This window comes from Dipodomys merriami, unplaced genomic scaffold, assembly GCF_024711535.1.
Source record: "Dipodomys merriami isolate MVZ:Mamm:240054 unplaced genomic scaffold, mDipMer1.0.p SCAF_76, whole genome shotgun sequence".
Taxonomy (NCBI): domain Eukaryota; kingdom Metazoa; phylum Chordata; class Mammalia; order Rodentia; family Heteromyidae; genus Dipodomys; species Dipodomys merriami.
Window position 1 is genome coordinate 4176166 of NW_027206357.1, and position 21238 is coordinate 4197403.

The following is a 21238-nucleotide window of genomic DNA, read 5'->3' on the forward strand; positions in this document are numbered from 1 at the left end:
CTAACCCTAAAAATAACACTAACCCTAACCCTAACAATCACCCTAACCCTAATCCTCACCCCCAGCCTCACCCTCAGCTTCAACCTAAGCCTAAGCCTAACTATAACCCTCACCCTCACCCTCACCCTAACCCTAATCCTAACCATAACCCTATCCCTAAACCACAACCTAACCCTCACCCTCACCCTAATACTAACACTAAACCTAACCTTAACCCTCACCCTAACCCTTCCCTCATCCTAACTCTAAACCTAAACCTCACCAGTACCCTAAACCTAACCCTAACCCTAACCCTAAACCTCACCCTAAACCTCACCCTAACCTTCACCCTCACACTCACCATGACCGAAACTCTAACCCTAACCCTAAAAATAATATTAAACCTAACCCAAACACTAACACTAACCATAACCCTAACCCTTAGCCTCACCCTCGCCGCAAACTTAACACTAACCATAACACTAACAATAACCCTAACCCTAACCCTAAGCCAAACCCTAACCCTTACCCTAACCCTAACCCTCACCCTAACCCTAACCCTAATCCTAACCGTAAAACTAACCCTAAACCTCAACCTAACCCTAAACCTCATCCTAAACCTCACCCTAAACATAGCCCTAACCCTCCTCCTAAACCTAACCCTAACCCTAACTCTAACCCTCACACTAACCTTAACCCTAATACTAACCCTAACTCTAACCCTAAACCTCACCATCACCCTGAACCTGACTCTAAACCTAACCCTAAATCTAAACCTCACCCTAACCCTAACCTAACCCTCACCCTCACCCTCACCCTCAGCTTAACCGTTACCCAAACCCTAGAATAACCCTAACCCAAACCCTAACCCTAACCCTCACCCTCACCCTAACCCTAACCCTAACCCAAGCCCTCACCCTAAACCTAACCTTAACACTAACCCTAAACCTCACCATAACCCTAAACCTAAACCTCACCCTCAGCCTCAGCCTCACCTTAAATTTAACATTAATCATAACACTAACAATAACCCTAACCCTAAACCTAATCCTAACCCTCACCCTCACCCTAACACTAACCTCAACCCTAACACTCACCCTAATCCTAAACCTAACCCTAATCCTAAATCTCGCCATAATTCTAACCCTAACCCTCCCCCTAACCCTTGCCCTCATCCTAACCCTAATCCTTACACTAAACCTCATCCTAACCCTCACCTTAATCCTAACCCTAACCCAATCCCTCACCCTAACCCTAACACTCAACCTCAAACTCAGCCTAACCCTAATGCTAACCCTCACACTCAAACTCACCCTAACCCTAATCCTAACACTAAACCTAACCCTAACCCTAACCCTTACAATCACCCTAACCCTCACCCTAACCCTAACTCTAAACCTAAACCTCACCCTCAACCTAACCCTAACTCTAACCCTAACCCTAAACCTAAGCCTCACCCTAACCCTAACCCTTACCCTCACCCTCACCTTCACCGTAACCTTAACGCTAACCCTAAAGCTAACAATTACCCTAAACCTAACACTAACCCTAACCCTAAACATAACCCTCACCCTAACGCTATAACTCACCCTAACACTAACCCTCACCCTAAAACTAACCCTAGTCTTAACACTAACCCTCAAACTAACCCTAACCATCACATTAACCCTAAAACTCAACCTATCCCTATCCCTAACCCTCACCCTCACCCTAGCTCTCACACTAACCCTAACCCTCATTATCACCCTAAAACTCACTCTAACCTTCACACTAATCCTCAATCTTAACCTCACCCTCACCCTAACCCTTAACCTAATCCTCACCCTAACCCTCACCATGACACTTACTGTCACCCTCACCATAAACCTCACCCTAACCCTAACCCTTATCCTAACCCTCACCCTAACCATGACCCTAACCATCATGCTAACCCTAACCCTCAACCTCACCCTAAGCCTCAGTCTAAACCTAAGCCTAAGCCTAACCCTAACCCTAATCCTCACCCTCAACCTAGCCCTCACCCTAACCCTAATCCTAACCCTGACCCTCATCCTAACCCTAACCCTAACCCTAAAAACAACCCTAAACCTAACCCTAACCCTAACCCTATACCTAACCCTCACCATAACACTAACCCTAAACCTAACACTAACACTCACACTAACCCTAATGATCACCCTAAGGTTAACACTCACGCTAACCCTAAGCCTAACCTTCACCCTCAACCTAGCCCTCAACCTAACCCTAACCCTCATCCTCACCCTAAACCTCACACTAACCCTAAGACTAATCCTCAATCTAAACCACAAGCTCACCCTAAACCTATACCCAACACTCACCCTAACACTAACTCTCACCGTTACCGTAATCCTCATTCTCAGATAACCCTCAACTTTACGCTTACTGTCCTGTCAACCTCACCCTAACCCTCATACTAACCCTAACCCTCATCCTAACCTGTCCCTGACCGTAACCCTAAGCATCACCCTAATCCTAACCCTCACCCTCAACCTAACCCTAACATTAACCCTCACACTAACACTAACTCTAACCCTAAACCTCACCCTCACCCTAAGCCTCACCATCACCCTCACCCTCAGCCTAACACTAAGTCTAAACCTAAACCTAACCCTCACACTCACCCTCACCCTCACCCTAAATCTAATCCTAACCCTAACCCTAACCCTCAACCTAACCCTAACCTTAACCCTAACCCTAACCCAAACACTAATCCTAACCCTAACACTCACCCTAACCCTAACTCTAAAATTAAACGTCATCCTCACCCTTACCCTAACCCTAAACCTCAGCCTAACCCTAACCCTAACACTCACAGTCATCCTAGCCCTCACCCTAACACTAGTCCTAACCCTAATCCTCATCCTAACACTCACATTAAACCTAACACTGACCCTCAACCGCACTCTCAGCCTCACCATAACTCTAACCCTAACCCTAACAATGACACTAACCCTAAACCTAACGATCACCCTAACACTAATCCTCACCCCCACCCTCACCCTCAGCCTAACCCTTAGCCTAAGCCTAACCCTAACACTAACCCTCACCCTCACTCTCACCCTAACCCTAATCCTAACCCTAAACCTATCCCTAAACCTCAAACTAACCCTCACCCTCACCGTAATGCTAACACTAAACCTAAACCTAACCCTCACCCTAAACCATCCCCCTAACCTGAACTTTAACCCTAAACTTCACCAGCACCCTAAAACTAACCCTAACCCTAAACCTCACTGTAAACCTCACCCTAACCCTCACCCTCAACCTCACTCTCACAGTGACCGTAACTCTAACCCTAACCCTAACAATAACAGTAACCCTAACCCTAACCCTAACAATAACCATAAACCTCACCCTGTGCCTCACCCTCACCGCAAAATTAACACTAACCATAATATTAACAATAATCCTAAACCTAACCTTAAGCCTAAGCCTAACCCTAACCCTAACCGTAACACTCACGAAAACCCTAACCTAACCCTAAACCTAATCCTAACCCTAACACTAAACTTAACACTAACCCTAAACCTAAACCTCATCCTAACACTCACCCTAAACCTAACCCTTACCCTCACCCTAACCCTCACCCTAACCCTCACCTTAACCCTAACCCTAACCCTAACCCAAACACTAACCCTAAACCTCACCATCACCCTAAACCTAACTCTAACCCTAACCCTAAAACTAAACCTCATCCTAACTCTAAACCTAACCCTCACCCTCAACTTCACTGTAACCCTAACCCTAACCCTAACAATAACCCTAACACTAAACCTAACCCTCACCCTAACCATAACGCTCAACATAACCCTAACCCTCAATCTAACCCTCACCCTCAACCTAACCCTAACCCTAACCGTAACCCTAACCCTAACCCTAAACCTAACCCTAACCCTAAAACTAACCCTAACCATCACGTTAAACCTATTCCTCATCCCCACCCTCACCCTGAGCCTAACCCTAAGCCTAAACCTAACCCTAACCTTAACCCTCAAACTTACCCTCACCCTAATCGTAACACTAACACTAACCCTTACTCTAACCCTAAACCTCACCCTCACCCTAACCCTAACTCTAACCCTAATCTGAAACCTAAACCTCATCCTAACCCTAACCCTCACTCTCACACTCACTCTCAACATAACCCTAACCCTAACCCTAAACCTAACAATAAACCTAACCCTAACCCTAACCCTCATCCTAACCATAACCTTCACCCTAACCCTAACCATCACCCTAACACTTTCCCTCACCCTAACACTAACCCTAACCATAACACTAACCGTCACACTAACCCTAACCATCACCCTAACCCTAAACCTCACCCTAACCCTAACTCTCACACTCAACCTAGCCCTCAACCTAACCCTAAACCTCATCCTCACCCTTAACATCACACTAACCTTAACACTAATCCTGAATCTAAATCTCAACCTCACCCTAATCCTAACCCTCACCTTACCGTAACGCTCACCCTCACCCTAACCCTCACCATAACATAAATCCTCATCCTAACCCTCACCCTAACGGCAACCTCAACCATCAACCTAACTCTAACCCTCACCCTCAGCCTCAGCCTCAGCCTAAACTTAAGCCTAAGCCTAACCCTAACCCTAACCCTCACCCTCACCCTAGCCCTCACCCTAACCCTAATCCTAACACTAACACTTATCCTAACCCTCACCCTAACCCTAACACTAACCCTAACCCTAACACTCAACCTAACCCTCCCCCTAATTCTAACTCTAACCCTAAACCTCAACCTCACTCTAACCATAATCCTAACAATAAACCTCACCCTAACCCTGATCCTAACCCTCACCCTCACCCTCACACTTGATGTAATTCTAAGCATAAACTTAACTTATAACACTAAACTTGAACCTAACCCAAACCCTGACCCTCACGGTAACTCTAACCCTAAAACAAACCCTCACCCTAATCCTAATCCTAACCCTCAGCCTCACCCTAACCCTAACCCTAACCCTAACCTTCACCCTCACCATAACCCTAACCCTAACCCTAAACCCTACCCTAACGCTAACCCTAACCCTCACCCTAACTCTAGCCCTCCCCCTAACCCTAATGCTAACCCTAAACCTCATCCTAACACTCACCCTAACCCTAAAACCCTAACCCTAACACTCACCCTCACCCTCACGCTCTGCCTAAGCCTCCGCCTCAGCCTAAGAGTAATCCTGACCCATACACTCAACATCACCCTAACCCTAACCGTAACACTAAACCTAACCCTAACCTTCACACTAACCCTCCCCCTAACCCTTATTCTTACCCTAATCCTCACCCTCATCCTAACCCTAAACCTCACCCTCACCCTCAGCCTCCGCCTAACATTAAGCCTAACCCTAACTGCAACCCTAACCCTAACACTAACCCTACCGCTCACCCTAAACCTAACCCTAACCCTCACCCTCACCCTAGCCCATACCCAAACCCTAAGCCTAAGCCGAACACTCACCCTAACCCTCACTCTAAACCTAACCCCAACACTCACCCTAACTGTAACCCTCACCCTCACCCTCACCCTAACTCTAATCATTACCCTAACACTAAATCTCACACTCACCCTCACCTTAACCCTAACCCTAATCCTAACCCTAACACTAACCCTCAACCCCACACTATATATCACCCTATCCCCAACCCCAACCCTAACACTAACCCTAACCCTCACCCTACCTCTCACCCTAACCCTAACCCTAACCCTCACCCTCAACCTAGCCTATACCCAAACCCTATGCCTAAGACTAACCCTCACCCTAATCCTCACTCTAACCCTAACTCCAACACTCACCATAACCGTAACACTCACCCTCACCCTCACCCTAACTCTAAACCTAACCCTAACCCTAATCCTAAACCTCACACTCACCCTCACCATAACCCTAACCCTAATCCAAACTCTAACACTAACCCTCAACCTCACACTAAAACTCACCCTATCCCCAACCCTAACCCTAAAACTAAACTTAACCCTCACCCTACCCGTCACACTAACCCTAACCCTAATCCTCACTGTAAAACTAGCCTATACCCAAACCCTAAGCCTAAGCCTAACCCTTACCCTCACCATAACTCTAACCCTACTCCTAACATTAACCCTAACCCTAACACTAAACCTAACCCTTACCCTCACCCTAACTCTTCCCCTAACCCTAACTCTAACCCGAAACCTCACCATCACCCTAACCCTAAACCTCACCCTCACCCTCACCCTCACCATAACTCTAACCCTAACCCTAAAAATAAACCAAACCCTAACACTAACCCTAACCATCATCCTCACTGTAACCCTAAACCTAACCCAAGCCCTCACCCTAACCCTAACCCTAACCCTAACTCTCACCCTAACCGCAAACCTCAACCTCACGGTAACACTAACCCAAACACTCACCCTAACCCTAAAACTAACCCTAATCCTAAACCTTGCCATAATGCCAACCCAAAACCTCAACCTCACCCTTGCCCTCATCCTAACCCTAATCCTTACCCTAAACCTCATCCTAACCCTCACCCTAACCCTAAACCTCATCCTAACCCTTACCCTAACAATAACCCTAACCATCATGCTAAACCTAACCCTCAACCTCACCCTCAGCCTCAGCTTAACCCTAAACCTAACCCAGACCCTCATCCTAACCCTAACCCTAACCCTAAAAATTATCCTAAACATAACCCTAACACTCATTCTAAACATAAAACTCACCCTAACCCTAAACCTCAACCTAAAACTTACCCTCACCCTAACACTAAGTCTAACCCTAACACTTACACTCACACTAACCCTAATGATCACCCTAAGGCTAACACTCACGCTAACCCTAATCCTAAACCTCACCCTCACTCTGGCCCTCAACCAAACCCAAACCCTCTTGCTCACCCTAAACCTCACATTAACCCTAACACTAATCCTCAATTTAAACCACACCCTCACCCTAACCCTAAACTTATCCCTCACCGAAACCCTAACCCTCACCCTTACTGTAATCCTCACTCTCAAATTAAACCTAAAACTCTAAAATTAAACCTAACCCTACACCTCACCCTAACCCTAACCCAAAACATTACCCTCACCCCAGCAAACACCCTAACCCTCATCCTATCCCTAACCCTCATCCTAACCCTCACCCTAACCCTAAACCTAACCCTCACCCTAAACCTAACCCTCACCCTCAACATCACCATCAGCCTAACCCTAAGACTAACCTTAAACCTAACTCTAACCCACACACTCACCCTCACTCTAACCCTAATCCTAACCGTAACCCTAACTCTAACCTTAACCCTCACACTAACCCTCACTCTAACCGTAACATAACACTAACCCTAACCCTAAACCTCACACTAACCCTCACCCTAAGCCTAACTCTAAACCTAAACCTCACCCTAATCCTAACCCTAACTCTAACACTAATCCTAACCCTAAAGCTCACCCTAAACCTAACCCTAACCCACACCCTGACACTCACCCTATATGTAACCCTAAACCTAAAATTAAAAATAACCTTAACACTAAACCTAAACCTTACCCGAACTGTAACCCTCACCCTAACCCTAACCATCATCCTAACACTTACCCTCACCCTAACACTAACCCTAACCCTAACACTAACCCTCACACTAACCCTAAAACTCACCCTAATCCTAAACCTCACCCTAACCCTAACCCTAACCTAAACCTCACCCTCACCCTAGCCCACACCCTAATTCTAATTCTAACCCTTACCCTCACTTAAACCTAACCCTCATGCTCACCCTAAACCTCACATTAAACCTAACCTTCATCCTCACCCTATCCCCTAACCCTCACACTTACCCTAACCCTCACCTTAACCCTAACCCTCACCCTTATCTTAACCCTCACACACAGCCTAACCCTCAACTTTCCCCTTACCATCACCCACACCCTAACACTCACCCTATCCCTAAACCCCATTCTAACCTTCAAGCTAACCGTAACCCTAACCATAAACCTAATCCTAACCCTCACCCTAAATCTCACCCTCAGCCTAAACCTCAGCCTAACCCTAAACCTAACACTAACCCTCACCCTCACCCTAGCCATCACCCTAATCGTAACCCTAAACCTCATCCTAACCGTCACTCTAATTCTAAACCTAACTATCACCAAACACTAATCCTCACCCCCACCCTCACCCTCAGCCTAAGCCAAAGCGTAACCCTAACCCTCACACTCACCCTCACCCGAACCTAATCCTAAACCTAAGCCTAACCCTAAACCTCAAACTAACCCTCACCCTAACCCTAACCCTAACACTAACTCTGACCCTAACCCTAACCATAACCCTAACACTAACCCTCACACTAACCCTAACCCCCACCCTAACCCTAAACCTCACCCTAACCCTAACCCTAACCCTCAACCTCACCCTAACCCTAATCTTCACCCTAAACCTCACCCTCAGCCTCACCCTCACTGCAAAGGTAACCTTAACCATAACACTAACAATAACCCTAACCCTAACCCTAACCCTAACTATCACCCTCACCCTCACCCTAATCCTGACCCAAACCCACACCCTAACTCTAAACCTTACCCTGACCATAACACTAACCCTCATCCTAACCAACACCCAAACCCTAATCCTCACCCTCAACATAACACTAACCCTCACCCCCACCCTCACCCTCAGCCTAACCCTAAGCCTAAGCCTAACCCTAACTCTCACAATCACCCTTACCCTCACCCTAATCCTAACCCTAACCCGAACCATAAACCTCACCCTCAGCCTCACTCTCACTGCAAACTTAACCCTAACCATAACTCTAAAAATAACCCAAAACCTAACCCTAACCCTAACCCTAAATCTAACCCTAACCCTAACCCTAATCCTAACCCCCACCCTCAGGCTCAGCCTAGCCCTAAGCCTAACCCTAACACTAACACTAACTCTAACCCTAAACCTCACCCTCACCCTAACTCTATCTCTTAACCTAACCCTAAAACTTACCTTAACCCTAACCCTAAACCTCACCCGTACCCTCACCCTCACCGTAACTCTAACCCTAACCCTAACAATAACACTAACCTAAGCCTAACCATCACCCTAAGCCTAATAATCACTCCCATCCTCACCCTTAGCCTAAGCCTAAGCCTAAGCCTAACCCTAACCCTAACCCTCACCCTCACACTGACCCTAACCTAAACCTAACCCTAACCCTATCCCTGAACCTCAACCTAACCCTCACCCTCACCCTAATGCTAACACTAAACCTAAACCTAACCCTCACCCTAACCCTCCCCTTAACCCTAACTCTAAACCTAAACCTCACCAGCACACTAACCCTACCCTTAAACCTAAACCTAACCCTAAACCTCACCCTAACCCTCACCCTCACCCTCACTCTCACCGTGACCGTAACTCTAACCCTAACCCTAACAATAACACTAACCTTAACCCTAACCCTTACCCTAACACTAACCATCACCGTCAACCTTAGCCTCACCCTCACTGCAAACTTAACACTAACCATAACACTAACAATAACCCTAACATTAACCCTAAGCCTAACCCTAAACCTAACCCTCATCTTAACCCTAACCATAAACCTAACCCTAACCCTAACCCTAAAAGTAACACTAACCCTAACCATAACCAAAAACCTCATCCAAACCCTCCCCCTAAACCTAACGCTAACCCTCACCCTAACCCTAACCCTCACCCTCAAAATCCGCCTAAGCCTAACCCGAACTCTAACTCTCACACTAACCCTCACCTTAAACCTAACCCTAACACTAACCCTAACTCTAACCCTAAACCTCACGATCAACCTAAATCTAACTGTAACCCTAACCCTATACCTATACCTCAACCAAAACCTAACCCTAACCCTCACACTAACCCTCACCCTAACCCTAACCTAACACTAACCCTAACCATAACCCTCACACTAACCCTCACCCTAAGCCTAACTCTAACCCTAAACCTCACCCTAACCCTAACCCTAACTCTAACCCTAATCCTAACCTTAACCCTCACCCTCACCCTAACCCTAATCCTAACCCTAACCCTATCCCTAAAAATCAACCTAAACGTAACCCTCACCCTAACCCTCCCAATAAACCTAACTCTAAACATAATCCTCACCCTCAACCTAACCCTAACACTAAACCTCAGCCATCTCACCTAAGCCTTACCTTCACCCTCACCCTCACCCTCACCGTAACTCTAACCCTAACCCTAACAATAACACTAACCATAACCCTAACCCTAACCATAAACCTCACCCTCAGCCTCACCCTCACTGCAAACTTAAACCTAACACTAACCATAACACTAACATTAACCCTTAGCCTAACTCTAACCCTAAACCTAACCCTAACTCTAACCCTAACCCTAACCCTAAACCTAAACCTCACGCCCAAGCTCAGCCTCATTCTAACCCTAAGCCTAACCCTAACATTAACCCTAACTTTAACCCTAAACCTCACACTCACACTAACCCTATCTCTAAACCTAACCCTAAACCTCAGCTTAACCCTAACCCTAACCCTACGTGCACCCTCACCCTCACCTTAACTGTAACCCTAACCCTAACAATAACACTAACCCTAACCGTAACCATCACATTAACACTAATACTCACCCCCAGCCTCACCCTCAGCCTAACCCTAAGCCTAAGCCTAATCCTAACCCTCACCTTCACCCTCACCCTAATCCTAACCCTAACCCTATCCCTAAACCTCAAACTAACCCTCACCCTCACCCTAATGGTAACACTAAACCTAACCCTAAACCTCACCCTAACCCTCCCACTCACCCTAACTCTAACCCTAAACCTCAGCAGCACCCTAACTCTAACACTAACCCTAAACCTAAACCTCACCCTAAACCTCACACTAAACCTCACCCTCACTCTCACCATGACCGTAACTCTAACCCTAACCCTAACAATAAAACTAACCCTAACCCAAACCCTAACATTAACCATAACCCTCACCCTGAGCCTCACCCTCACCGCATACTTAACACTAAACATAACACTAACAATAACCCTAACCCTAACCCTACTCCTAAACTTAACCCTAACCCTAACCCAAAACCTAACCCTAACCCTAACCCTAAACCTAACCCTAATCATAACCCTAAAACTAACCCTAACCCTAACCCTAACCCTAACCCTAAACCTAACCCTAATCATAACCCTAAAACTAACCCTAACCCTAAACATAACAACAAACCTCATCCTAACAGTCACCCTAAACCGAACCCTAACCCTCACTCTAACCCTATCCCTAACCATCACTCCCACGCTCGGCCTAAGCCTAAGCCTAAGCCTAACCCGAACTCTAAACCTCACCCTAACCCTCACCCTAACACTCACCCTAAACCTAACCCTAACACTAACCTTAACTCTAACCCTAAATCTCACCCTCACCCTAACCCTAACACTAACCCTCACCCTAACCCTAAACCTCAACCTCACTGTAACCCTAAACCTAACCATAAACCTAACCCTAATCCTAAACCTCACCGTAATGCTAACCCTAACCCTCACCCTCACACTTGCCCTCATCCTAACCCTAATCCTAACCTTAACCTCATCCTAAACCTCACCCGAGTCCTAAACCTAACCCTTACCCTCACCCTCAGACTAACCCTAACCCTAACCCTCACACTCAACCTCACCCAAACCCTAATCCTAACCCTAACCCTAACCCTAACCCTAACCCTCACCCTAACCCTCCCCCTAACACTAACTCTAAACCTAAACCTCACCCTCACCCTAACCGAAACTCTAACCCTAACCCTAAACCTAAACCTCAACCTAAACCTAAACCTTACCTTCACCCTCACCCTCACCGTAACCTTTACCCTAACCCTAACCCTAAAAATAACCCTAAACCTAACACTTAACCCTAACCCTAACCATAACCCTCACCCTAACGGTAACCCTCACCCTAATACTTACCCTCACCCTCACCCTCAACGTAAGCTTAACCCTAACCCAAACAATAACCCTAAAGCTAACACTAACCCTAACCATAACCATAACCCTTACCCTAACGCTATAACTCACCCTAACACTAACCCTCACCCTAAAACTAACCCTAGTCCTAACACTAACCCTCACACTAACCCTCTAACCATCACCTTAACCCTAAACCTCTACCTAACCCTAACCCTAATTCTCACCCTCACCCTAGCCCTCACCCTAACCCTAATCCTAAACCTGACCCTCATCCTAACCCTAACAATAACCCTAAAAATAACCCTAAACTTAACCCTAACCCTCATTCTAACCATAAATCTCACCCTAACCCTAAACCTCACCCTAACACTTACCCTCACCCCAACACCAACCCTAACCCTAACACTAACCCTCACATTAACCCTAATGATCACCCAAAACCTAACACTCACCCTAACCCTAAACCTCATCCTCACCCTAGAGCTCAACCCAACCCTAACCCTCATCCTCACCCTAAATCTCACACTAACCCCAAAAACGAATCCTCAATCTAAACCACACCCTAACCCTAACCCTAAACCTAACCCTCACCCTAGCCCTAACCCTCACCCTTACAGTAATCCTCACTCTCAGCCTAACCCTCACCTTTACCCTTACTGTCACCCTCACCCTAACCCTCACACTAACCCTAACCCTCATCCTAACCCTCACCCTGACCATAACCCTTGGCATCAACCTAATCCTAACCCTCACCCACAACCTAACCCTAACACTCACTTTCACACTAACCCTCACACTAACACTAACTCTAACCTTAAACCTCACCCTCACCCTAACCCTAAACCTAACCCTCACCATCACCCTCAGCCTAACCCTAAGCCCAACCTAACCCTCACCCTAACCCTCACACTCACCCTCACAGTAACCCTAATCCTAATCCTAACCATAACACTAACCCTCAACCTAACCCTAACAATAACCCTAACATTAACCCTAACACTAACCCTAACACTCACACTCACCCTAACACTAACTCTAAAATTAAACCTCATCCTCAACCTAACCCTAACCTTAAACCTCCCCCTAACCATAAACCTAAACCTCACCCTCACCCTAGCCCTCAGGCTAACCCTAATCCTAACCCTAACCCTCACCCTTACCCTCACTCTATCCGTAATCCTAACACTCAACCTAAACCTAACCCTCACCTTCAAACTCACCCTCACCCTAAACCTAAGCCTTACCCTAAACCTAACCCTAACCCACACACTCACCCTCACCCTAACCCAAATCCTAAACCTAACCCTAACTCTAACCCTAACCCTCAAACTAACCCTCACCCTAACCCTAAACTAAAACTAACCCTAACCCGAACCGTCAACGTAACCCTCACCCTAAGCCTAACTCTAACCCTAAACCTCACTCTAACCCTAACCCTAACTCTAACCCAAATCCTAACCCTAAACCTCACAATAACCCTAACCCTCACCCTCACCCTCACCCTCAACGTAACCCTAAACCTAAAATTAAAAATAACCCTTACACGAACCCTAACCCTCAACCTAACTGTAACCCTCACCCTAACCTTAACCATCACCCTGACACTTACCCCCACCCTAACACTAACCATAACCCTAACACTAACCCTCACACTAACCCTAATATTCATCCTAACCCTAAACCGCTCCCTAACCCTAACCCTAACCCTAACCCCCAGCCTCACCCTAGCCCTCACCCTAACCCTAATTCTAACTCTTATCCTCACCTAAACCTAAACCCTTATCCTCACCCTAAACATCACACTAACCCTAACGCTAATCCTCAATCTAACCCTCACCCTCACCCTAAACCCTAACCCTCACACTTACCCTAAACCTCACCCTAACCTTAACACTCACCCTTATCTTAACCCTCACCCACAGCCTAACCCTCAATTTACCCTTACCTTCACCCTCACCCTAACACTCAATCTATCCCTAACCCTCATCCTAAATTCAAGCTAACCGTAACACTAAACATCACCCTAACCCTAACCTTCACCCACAAACTCACCCTCACCCTAACCCTAATCCTAACCCTAACCCTAATCCTAACCCTAACCCTCACCCTCAGCATCACCCTCACTCCAAAAGTAACCTTAACCATAACACTAACAATAAACTTAACTCTAACCCTAATCCTAACCCTCACCTTAACCCTAAACCTAATCCTAACCCTAACCCTCACCCTAACCCTAACCTTCACCCTCACTGTAACTCTAACCCTCATCCTAACGCTCACCCTAACTCTAATCCTCACGCTCACTGTAACTCAAATGCTCACTCTCACCCTCACCCTCAGCCTAACCCTAAACCTAAGCCTAACCCTAACCCTAACACTCACACTCACCCTCACCCTAACCCTAATCCTAACCCTAACCCTATCCCTAAAAATCAACCTAACCCTAACCTTCACCCTAACCCTCCCACTAACCCTAACTGTAAACATAATCCTCACCCTCAACCTAACCCCAACCCTAAACATCACCCTAAATCTCACCTAACCCTAACCCTCACCCTCACCCTAACCGTAACTCTAACCTTAAACCTAACAACAACACTAACCATAACCCTAACCCTAACCATAAACCTCACCCTCAGCCTCACCCTCACTGCAAACTTAAACCTAACACTAACCATAACACTATTAACACTTAGCCTAACCTTAAACCTAACACTAACCCTAACTCTAACCCTAACCCTAACCCTAACCCTAATCCTCATGCCCAAGCTCAGCCTCATTCTAACCCTAAGCCTTACCTTAACATTAACCCTAACTTTAAACCTAAACCTCACCCTCACCCTAACCATATCTCTAAACCTAACCCTAAACCTCAGCTTAACCCTAACCCAAACACTACCCGCAACCTCACCCTCAGGTTAACTCTAACGCTAACCCTAACAATAACACTAACGCTAACCCTAACCATCACCCTAACCCTAATCCTCACCCCCAGCCTCACCCTCAGCCTAACCTTAATCCTAAGCCTAACCCTCACCCTCACCCTCACCCTAATCCTAATCCTAACCCTAACCTTATCCCTAAACCTCAACCTAAACTTCACCCTCACCCTAATGGTAACACTAAACCTAACCCTAACCCTCACCCTAACCCTCCCCCTCACCCTAACTCTAACCCTAAACCTCACCAGCACCCTAAACCTAACCCTAACCCTAACCCTAAACCGGAACCTAAACCTCACCCTAACCCTCACCCTCACTCTCACCATGACCGTAACTCTAACCCTAACCCTAACAATAATACTAACCCTAACCCAAACCCTAAAACTAACCATAACCCTCACCCTGAGCCTCACCCTCACTGCAAACTTAACACTAACCATAACACTAACAATAACCCTAACCCTAATCCTAAACTTAACCCTAACCCTAACCCAAACCCTCAACCTAACCCTAACCCTAAACCTAACCCTAATCGTAACCCTAAAACTAACCCTAACCAGAACCAGAACGACAAACCTCATCCTAACCCTCACCGTAAACCTAACCCTAACCCTCACCCTAACCCTAACCCTAATCCTCACCACCACAATCGGCCTAAGCCTAAGCCTAACCTGAACTCTAACCCTCACCCTAACCCTAACCCTAACACTAAACCTCACTCTAACCCTAAACCTCACCCTCACCCTAACCCTAACACTAACCCTCACCCTAACCCTAAACCTACCCTCACTGTAACCCTAACCCTAACCCTCACCCTAATCATAAACCTAACAGTAATCCTAAACCTCACCATAATGCTAACCCTAACCCTCACCCTCACAATTGCCCTCATCCTAACCCTAATCCTAACCTTAACCTCATCCTACACCTCACCCTAATCCTAAACCTAACCCTCACCCTCACCTTCAGACTAACCCTAACCTTAACCCTCACACTCAACCTCACCCTAACCCTAATCCTAACACTAACCCTAACCCTAAACCTAACCCTCACCCTCACCCTAACCCTCCCCCTAACACTAACTCTAAACCTAAACCTCACCCTCACCCTAACCCTCACCCTAACCCTAATGCTAAACCTAAACCTCACTCTCACCCTAACCCTCACTCTTATCCTTACCCTCACACTAACCCTAACCCTAACCCTAATCCTCACATTAACATTATATCTCACCCTAACCATAACCCTACCCCTCAACTTAAATTTCACACTAACCCTAACCCTAAGCCTAACTCTGACAGTAACCCTATAACAAACCCTAAACTTCACCCTAACCCTTACCATCACCGTCAACCTAAACCTCACCCTAAGCCTAACCCTCAAATACACCTCACCCTAACGCTAACCCTAACCCTCATCGTAACCCTCACCCTAATCCTAACCCTATCCCTCAGCCAAACCCACTTCCTAACCCTAACCCTAACCCTCAACCCAACCTTAACCCTAACCCTCATCCTAAACCTAAAACTCACCCTCACCCTCACCCTCACCCTCAGCCTAATCCTAACCCTAAACCTAAACCTAACCCTAACTCTCACACTCATCGTCACCCTAACTCTAACCCTAACCCTAACCTTGACCCTGACCCTAACCCCAACCCTATCACTAACACTCACCCTCACCCTAACCCTAAACCTCACTCTCATTCTAACCCTAACCCTAACCCTCACCCTAACCCTAAGCCTTAACCTAACCCTCCCCCTCACCCTAAACCTCAACCTAACCCTATCCCTAACTCTCACCCTCACCCTAGCCCTCACCCTAACCCTTATCCTCATCCTAAACCTAAACCTAACCCTCACCCTAACCTTAACGCTAAACCTCAAATTAACCTTAACCCTCATCCTCAACATCAACATCAGCTTCACCCTAACCCTAACCCTAATCCAAAGGCTAACCCTCACCCTCACCCTCACCCTAACTCTAAACCTAACCCTAAACAAAACCCTCACTCTAATCCAAGCCCTATCCCTGACCTTCACCCTAACCCAAACCCTAATCCTAACCCTAACCCTAACCTACGCTCACCGTAAACCTTACCTTCACACTAACCCTAAACCTAACCCTCATCCTAACACTAACCATAACCCTAACCCTCACCCTAACCTTAACTAACCCTATCCCTCACACAAACCTTAACCCTCCACCTCACCCTCAACCTCAACCTCACCCTCACCCTAACCCTCACCCTCACCCTCACCCTAAAAATAACCATAACCCTAACCCTCACACTAAACCTAACTCTGACACACACCCTCACCTTCACCCTAAGCCTAACCCGACACCTATGCCTAATCCTAAACGTAACTCTCACTCTCACCCTCACCCTAAACCTAAACCTTACCCTAACCCTAACCCTAACCCTAGTACTCACCCTAACCTTTACCCTCACCGTCACCCTAACCCTAAACCTAACCCTCACCATAACCCTAACCCTAACCCTAACCCTCACCCTCACTGTAACCCTAACACTAACCCTAACCCTCACCCTAAACCTATCCTTAACCTTAATGCTATCCCTAACCCTCACCCTTCCCCTAAACCTCCCTCTAACCCTTACCCTCACCCTATCCTTCACCCTAACCCTCACCCTAACACTAAACCTAAACCCCATCCTAACCCTAAACCTAACCCTAAGTCTCACCCTCTCCCTCAACCTCACCCTAACCCTAACCCAAACCCTCAACTGAACCCTCACCCTAACGCTCACCCTAACACGCAACTTAACCCTAACCCTCATCCTCACCCTAACGATCACCTTAAACCTTACCCTCACCCTAAACCTAACCCTAAACCTAACGATAACCCTCACCCTCACCTAACCTAACCTGGATCCTAACCCTTACCCTAAACCTCAACCTAACTCTATCGCTAACCCTAAACCTCACCCTCACCCTAAACCTCACCTTAACCCTTACCCTGACTATAACCCTAACCCTAACCCTAATCCTCACCAGTACCCTAACCCTCACACTAACCCTAACACTCACCCACACCCTAAAACTCACCCGAACCCGAACCAGAAACCTAACCCGACCCTAAACCTCACCCTAAACCTAACCCTCACTGTAAACATAACTATAACCGTCACCCTCATACTAACACTAAACCTTGCCTTAACCCTCACCCTAAATCTCACCGTAACCCTAACGCTAACACTAAACCTCAATCTCATCCTAACCCTCACACTTATCCTTATCCTGACACTAACCCTAACCCTAACCCTAATCCTCACATTAACCCTAACCCTCACACTAACCCTAACCCTACACCTCACCCTATCCCTCACCCTAACCCTAAACCTCACCCTAACTCTAATGCTATCCCTAAACCTCACCCTCACCCTAAAACTCATCCTAACCCTTACACTCACTATAACCCTAACCCTAACCCTAATCATCACCGTAACCCTAACCCTCACCCTAACCGAAACCATCACCCACACTCTAAAACTCACCCGAACCCGAACCCTCACCCTAACCCGACCCTAAACCTCACCCAAACCTTAACCCTCAATCTAAACCTAACTCTAACCCTCACCCTCATACTAACCCAAACCCTCACCTTAACCTTCACACTAACCCTCACCCTAACCCTAATGCTAACCCTAAACCTCACTCTCACCCTAACCCTCACTCTTATCCTTACCCTCACACTAACCCTAACCCTAACCCTAATCCTCACATTAACATTATATCTCACCCTAACCATAACCCTACCCCTCAACTTACATTTCACACTAACCCTAACCCTAAGCCTAACTCTGACAGTAACCCTATAACAAACCCTAAACTTCACCCTAACCCTTACCATCACCGTCAACCTAAACCTCACCCTAAGCCTAACCCTCAAATACACCTCACCCTAACGCTAATCCTAACCCTAATCGTAACCCTCACCCTAATCCTAACCCTATCCCTAACCCTCACCCTAACCCTAAACCTAACCCTCACCCTCACCCAAACCCTTACCCTCACCCTTACACTAACCCTTACAATCAGCCTAACCATCATCCTAACCCTCACACTAACCCTAAACCTCACCCTAACCATAAACCTAACTCTCAGCCAAACCCACTTCCTAACCCTAACCCTAACCCTCAACCCAACCTTAACCCTAACCCTCATCCTAAACCTAAAACTCACCCTCACCCTCACCCTCACCCTCAGCCTAATCCTAACCCTAAACCTAAACCTAACCCTAACTCTCACACTCATCGTCACCCTAACTCTAACCCTAACCCTAACCTTGACCCTGACCCTAACCCCAACCCTATCACTAACACTCACCCTCACCCTAACCCTAAACCTCACTCTCATTCTAACCCTAACCCTAACCCTCACCCTAACCCTAAGCCTTAACCTAACCCTCCCCCTCACCCTAAACCTCAACCTAACCCTTACCCTCACCCGAACCCTAAACCTAACCCTCAGCCTAACCCTCATCCTAACCCTAATCCTAAACCTAACCCTCACAATAACCTTAACGCTAATCCTAACCCTAACCCTCACATTAACCCTAACCCTCAAACTCACCCTCAACCACCTCACCCTAAGCCTAAGCCTAACCCTAACCCTAATCCAAACACTAACCCTAAACCCTCAACCTAACCCTAACCCTAATCCAAAAAATAACCCGCACCCTCACTGTAACCCTTACCCTCACTCTAAACCTTACCCTCACACTAAACCTAAACTTAACCCTCAGTCTAACCCACATCCTAACCCTAACCCTAACCCTAACCGTCACCCTAACCTTAACCCTAACCGTAAACGTGACCCTCTCCTAAAACCTAACCCTCACCCTCACCCTCAACCTTACCCTCATGCTCACACTAACCCTCACACTAACCTTCACTCTAACCCTAAACCTAACCCTAACCCTCACCCTAAACCTAACTCTAACCCTCACCCTCATATTAACCCTAAACCTCACCTTAACCCTCATCCTAAACCTACCCCTAACCCTAATGCTAACCCTAATCCTCACTCTCACCCTAATCCTCACCCTAACCCCTATCCTCACAGTAACCCTAACCCTAACCCTAACCCTCACCCTAACCCTAATCGAACCCTCACCCTCACCTTTACCCTAACCCTCACCGTCACCCCAACCATCAGCACCACCCTAACACTCACTTACACCCTCACCCTCACTCTCAGCCTCACCCCCACCCTAACCATCACCCTCACCCTAAACATCACCCTAACCCTAACCCAAACACAAAAGTTAACCCTAATCCTCACCCTAACCCTAATCCTCAACTTAAACCTCACCCTCACCCTATTCCTCACCGTAACCCTAACCCTAATCCTTTCCTAAACAAATCCCTCACCCTCACCCTAACCGTAACCCTAACCCTAATGCTAACACTAGCCCTCACCCTCACCCTAACCCTAATAATAAACCTAACCCTAATCTTAAACCTAACCCTAATGCTAACCTTAAACCTCAACCTCACCATAACCCTCACCCTAACCCTTACCCTCACACTAAACATAACCCTAATCCTAACCCTCACACTCACCCTAACCGTAATACTCACCCTAACCCTAATCCTCAGCCGAAACCTCATCGTCAGCCTAAACATCAACCTAACTCTAACCCTCAGCCTAACGCTAACCTTAACACTAATCCTCACACATAAACTCACCCTAACCATAACACTAAAGCTCACCGTAACCGTAACCCTCACCCTCACCCTAACCCTAACCCTAACCCTAAACCTCACCCTAACCCTAACCCTGTCCCTAACCCTAACTCTAACCCTCACCCTCACCCTAACATTAACCCTAACCCTAATCCTCACCTAAACCTCCACCCTCACCCTCACCCTCACCCTCATCCTAACCCTCACCCTCACCCTAAACATAAACCTAACCCTAACCCTAACCCTAACCCTAATCCTCCCCCTTACACTAATCCTCACCCTAAACCTCACCCTCACCCTAAACATCACCCTTACCTTAACCCTCACCCTAACCCTAACCCTCACCCTCACCCTAACCGTCACCATAACCTTAACCCTCACCCTAACACTAACCGTCACATACACCCTAAAACTCACCCTCATCCTAACCCTCAACCTCACCCTAACCCTAATCCTAACCCTAACCCAAACCCTGACACTAACCCTAATGCTAACACTAAACCACAACCTCACCATAACCCTCACCCTAACCCTTACCCACACCCTCAACCTCACCCTAACCCTAACCCCTAAGCCTCACCGTAATCCTAAACCTAACCCTAACCCTAATCCTCACCCTATCCCTAACCCT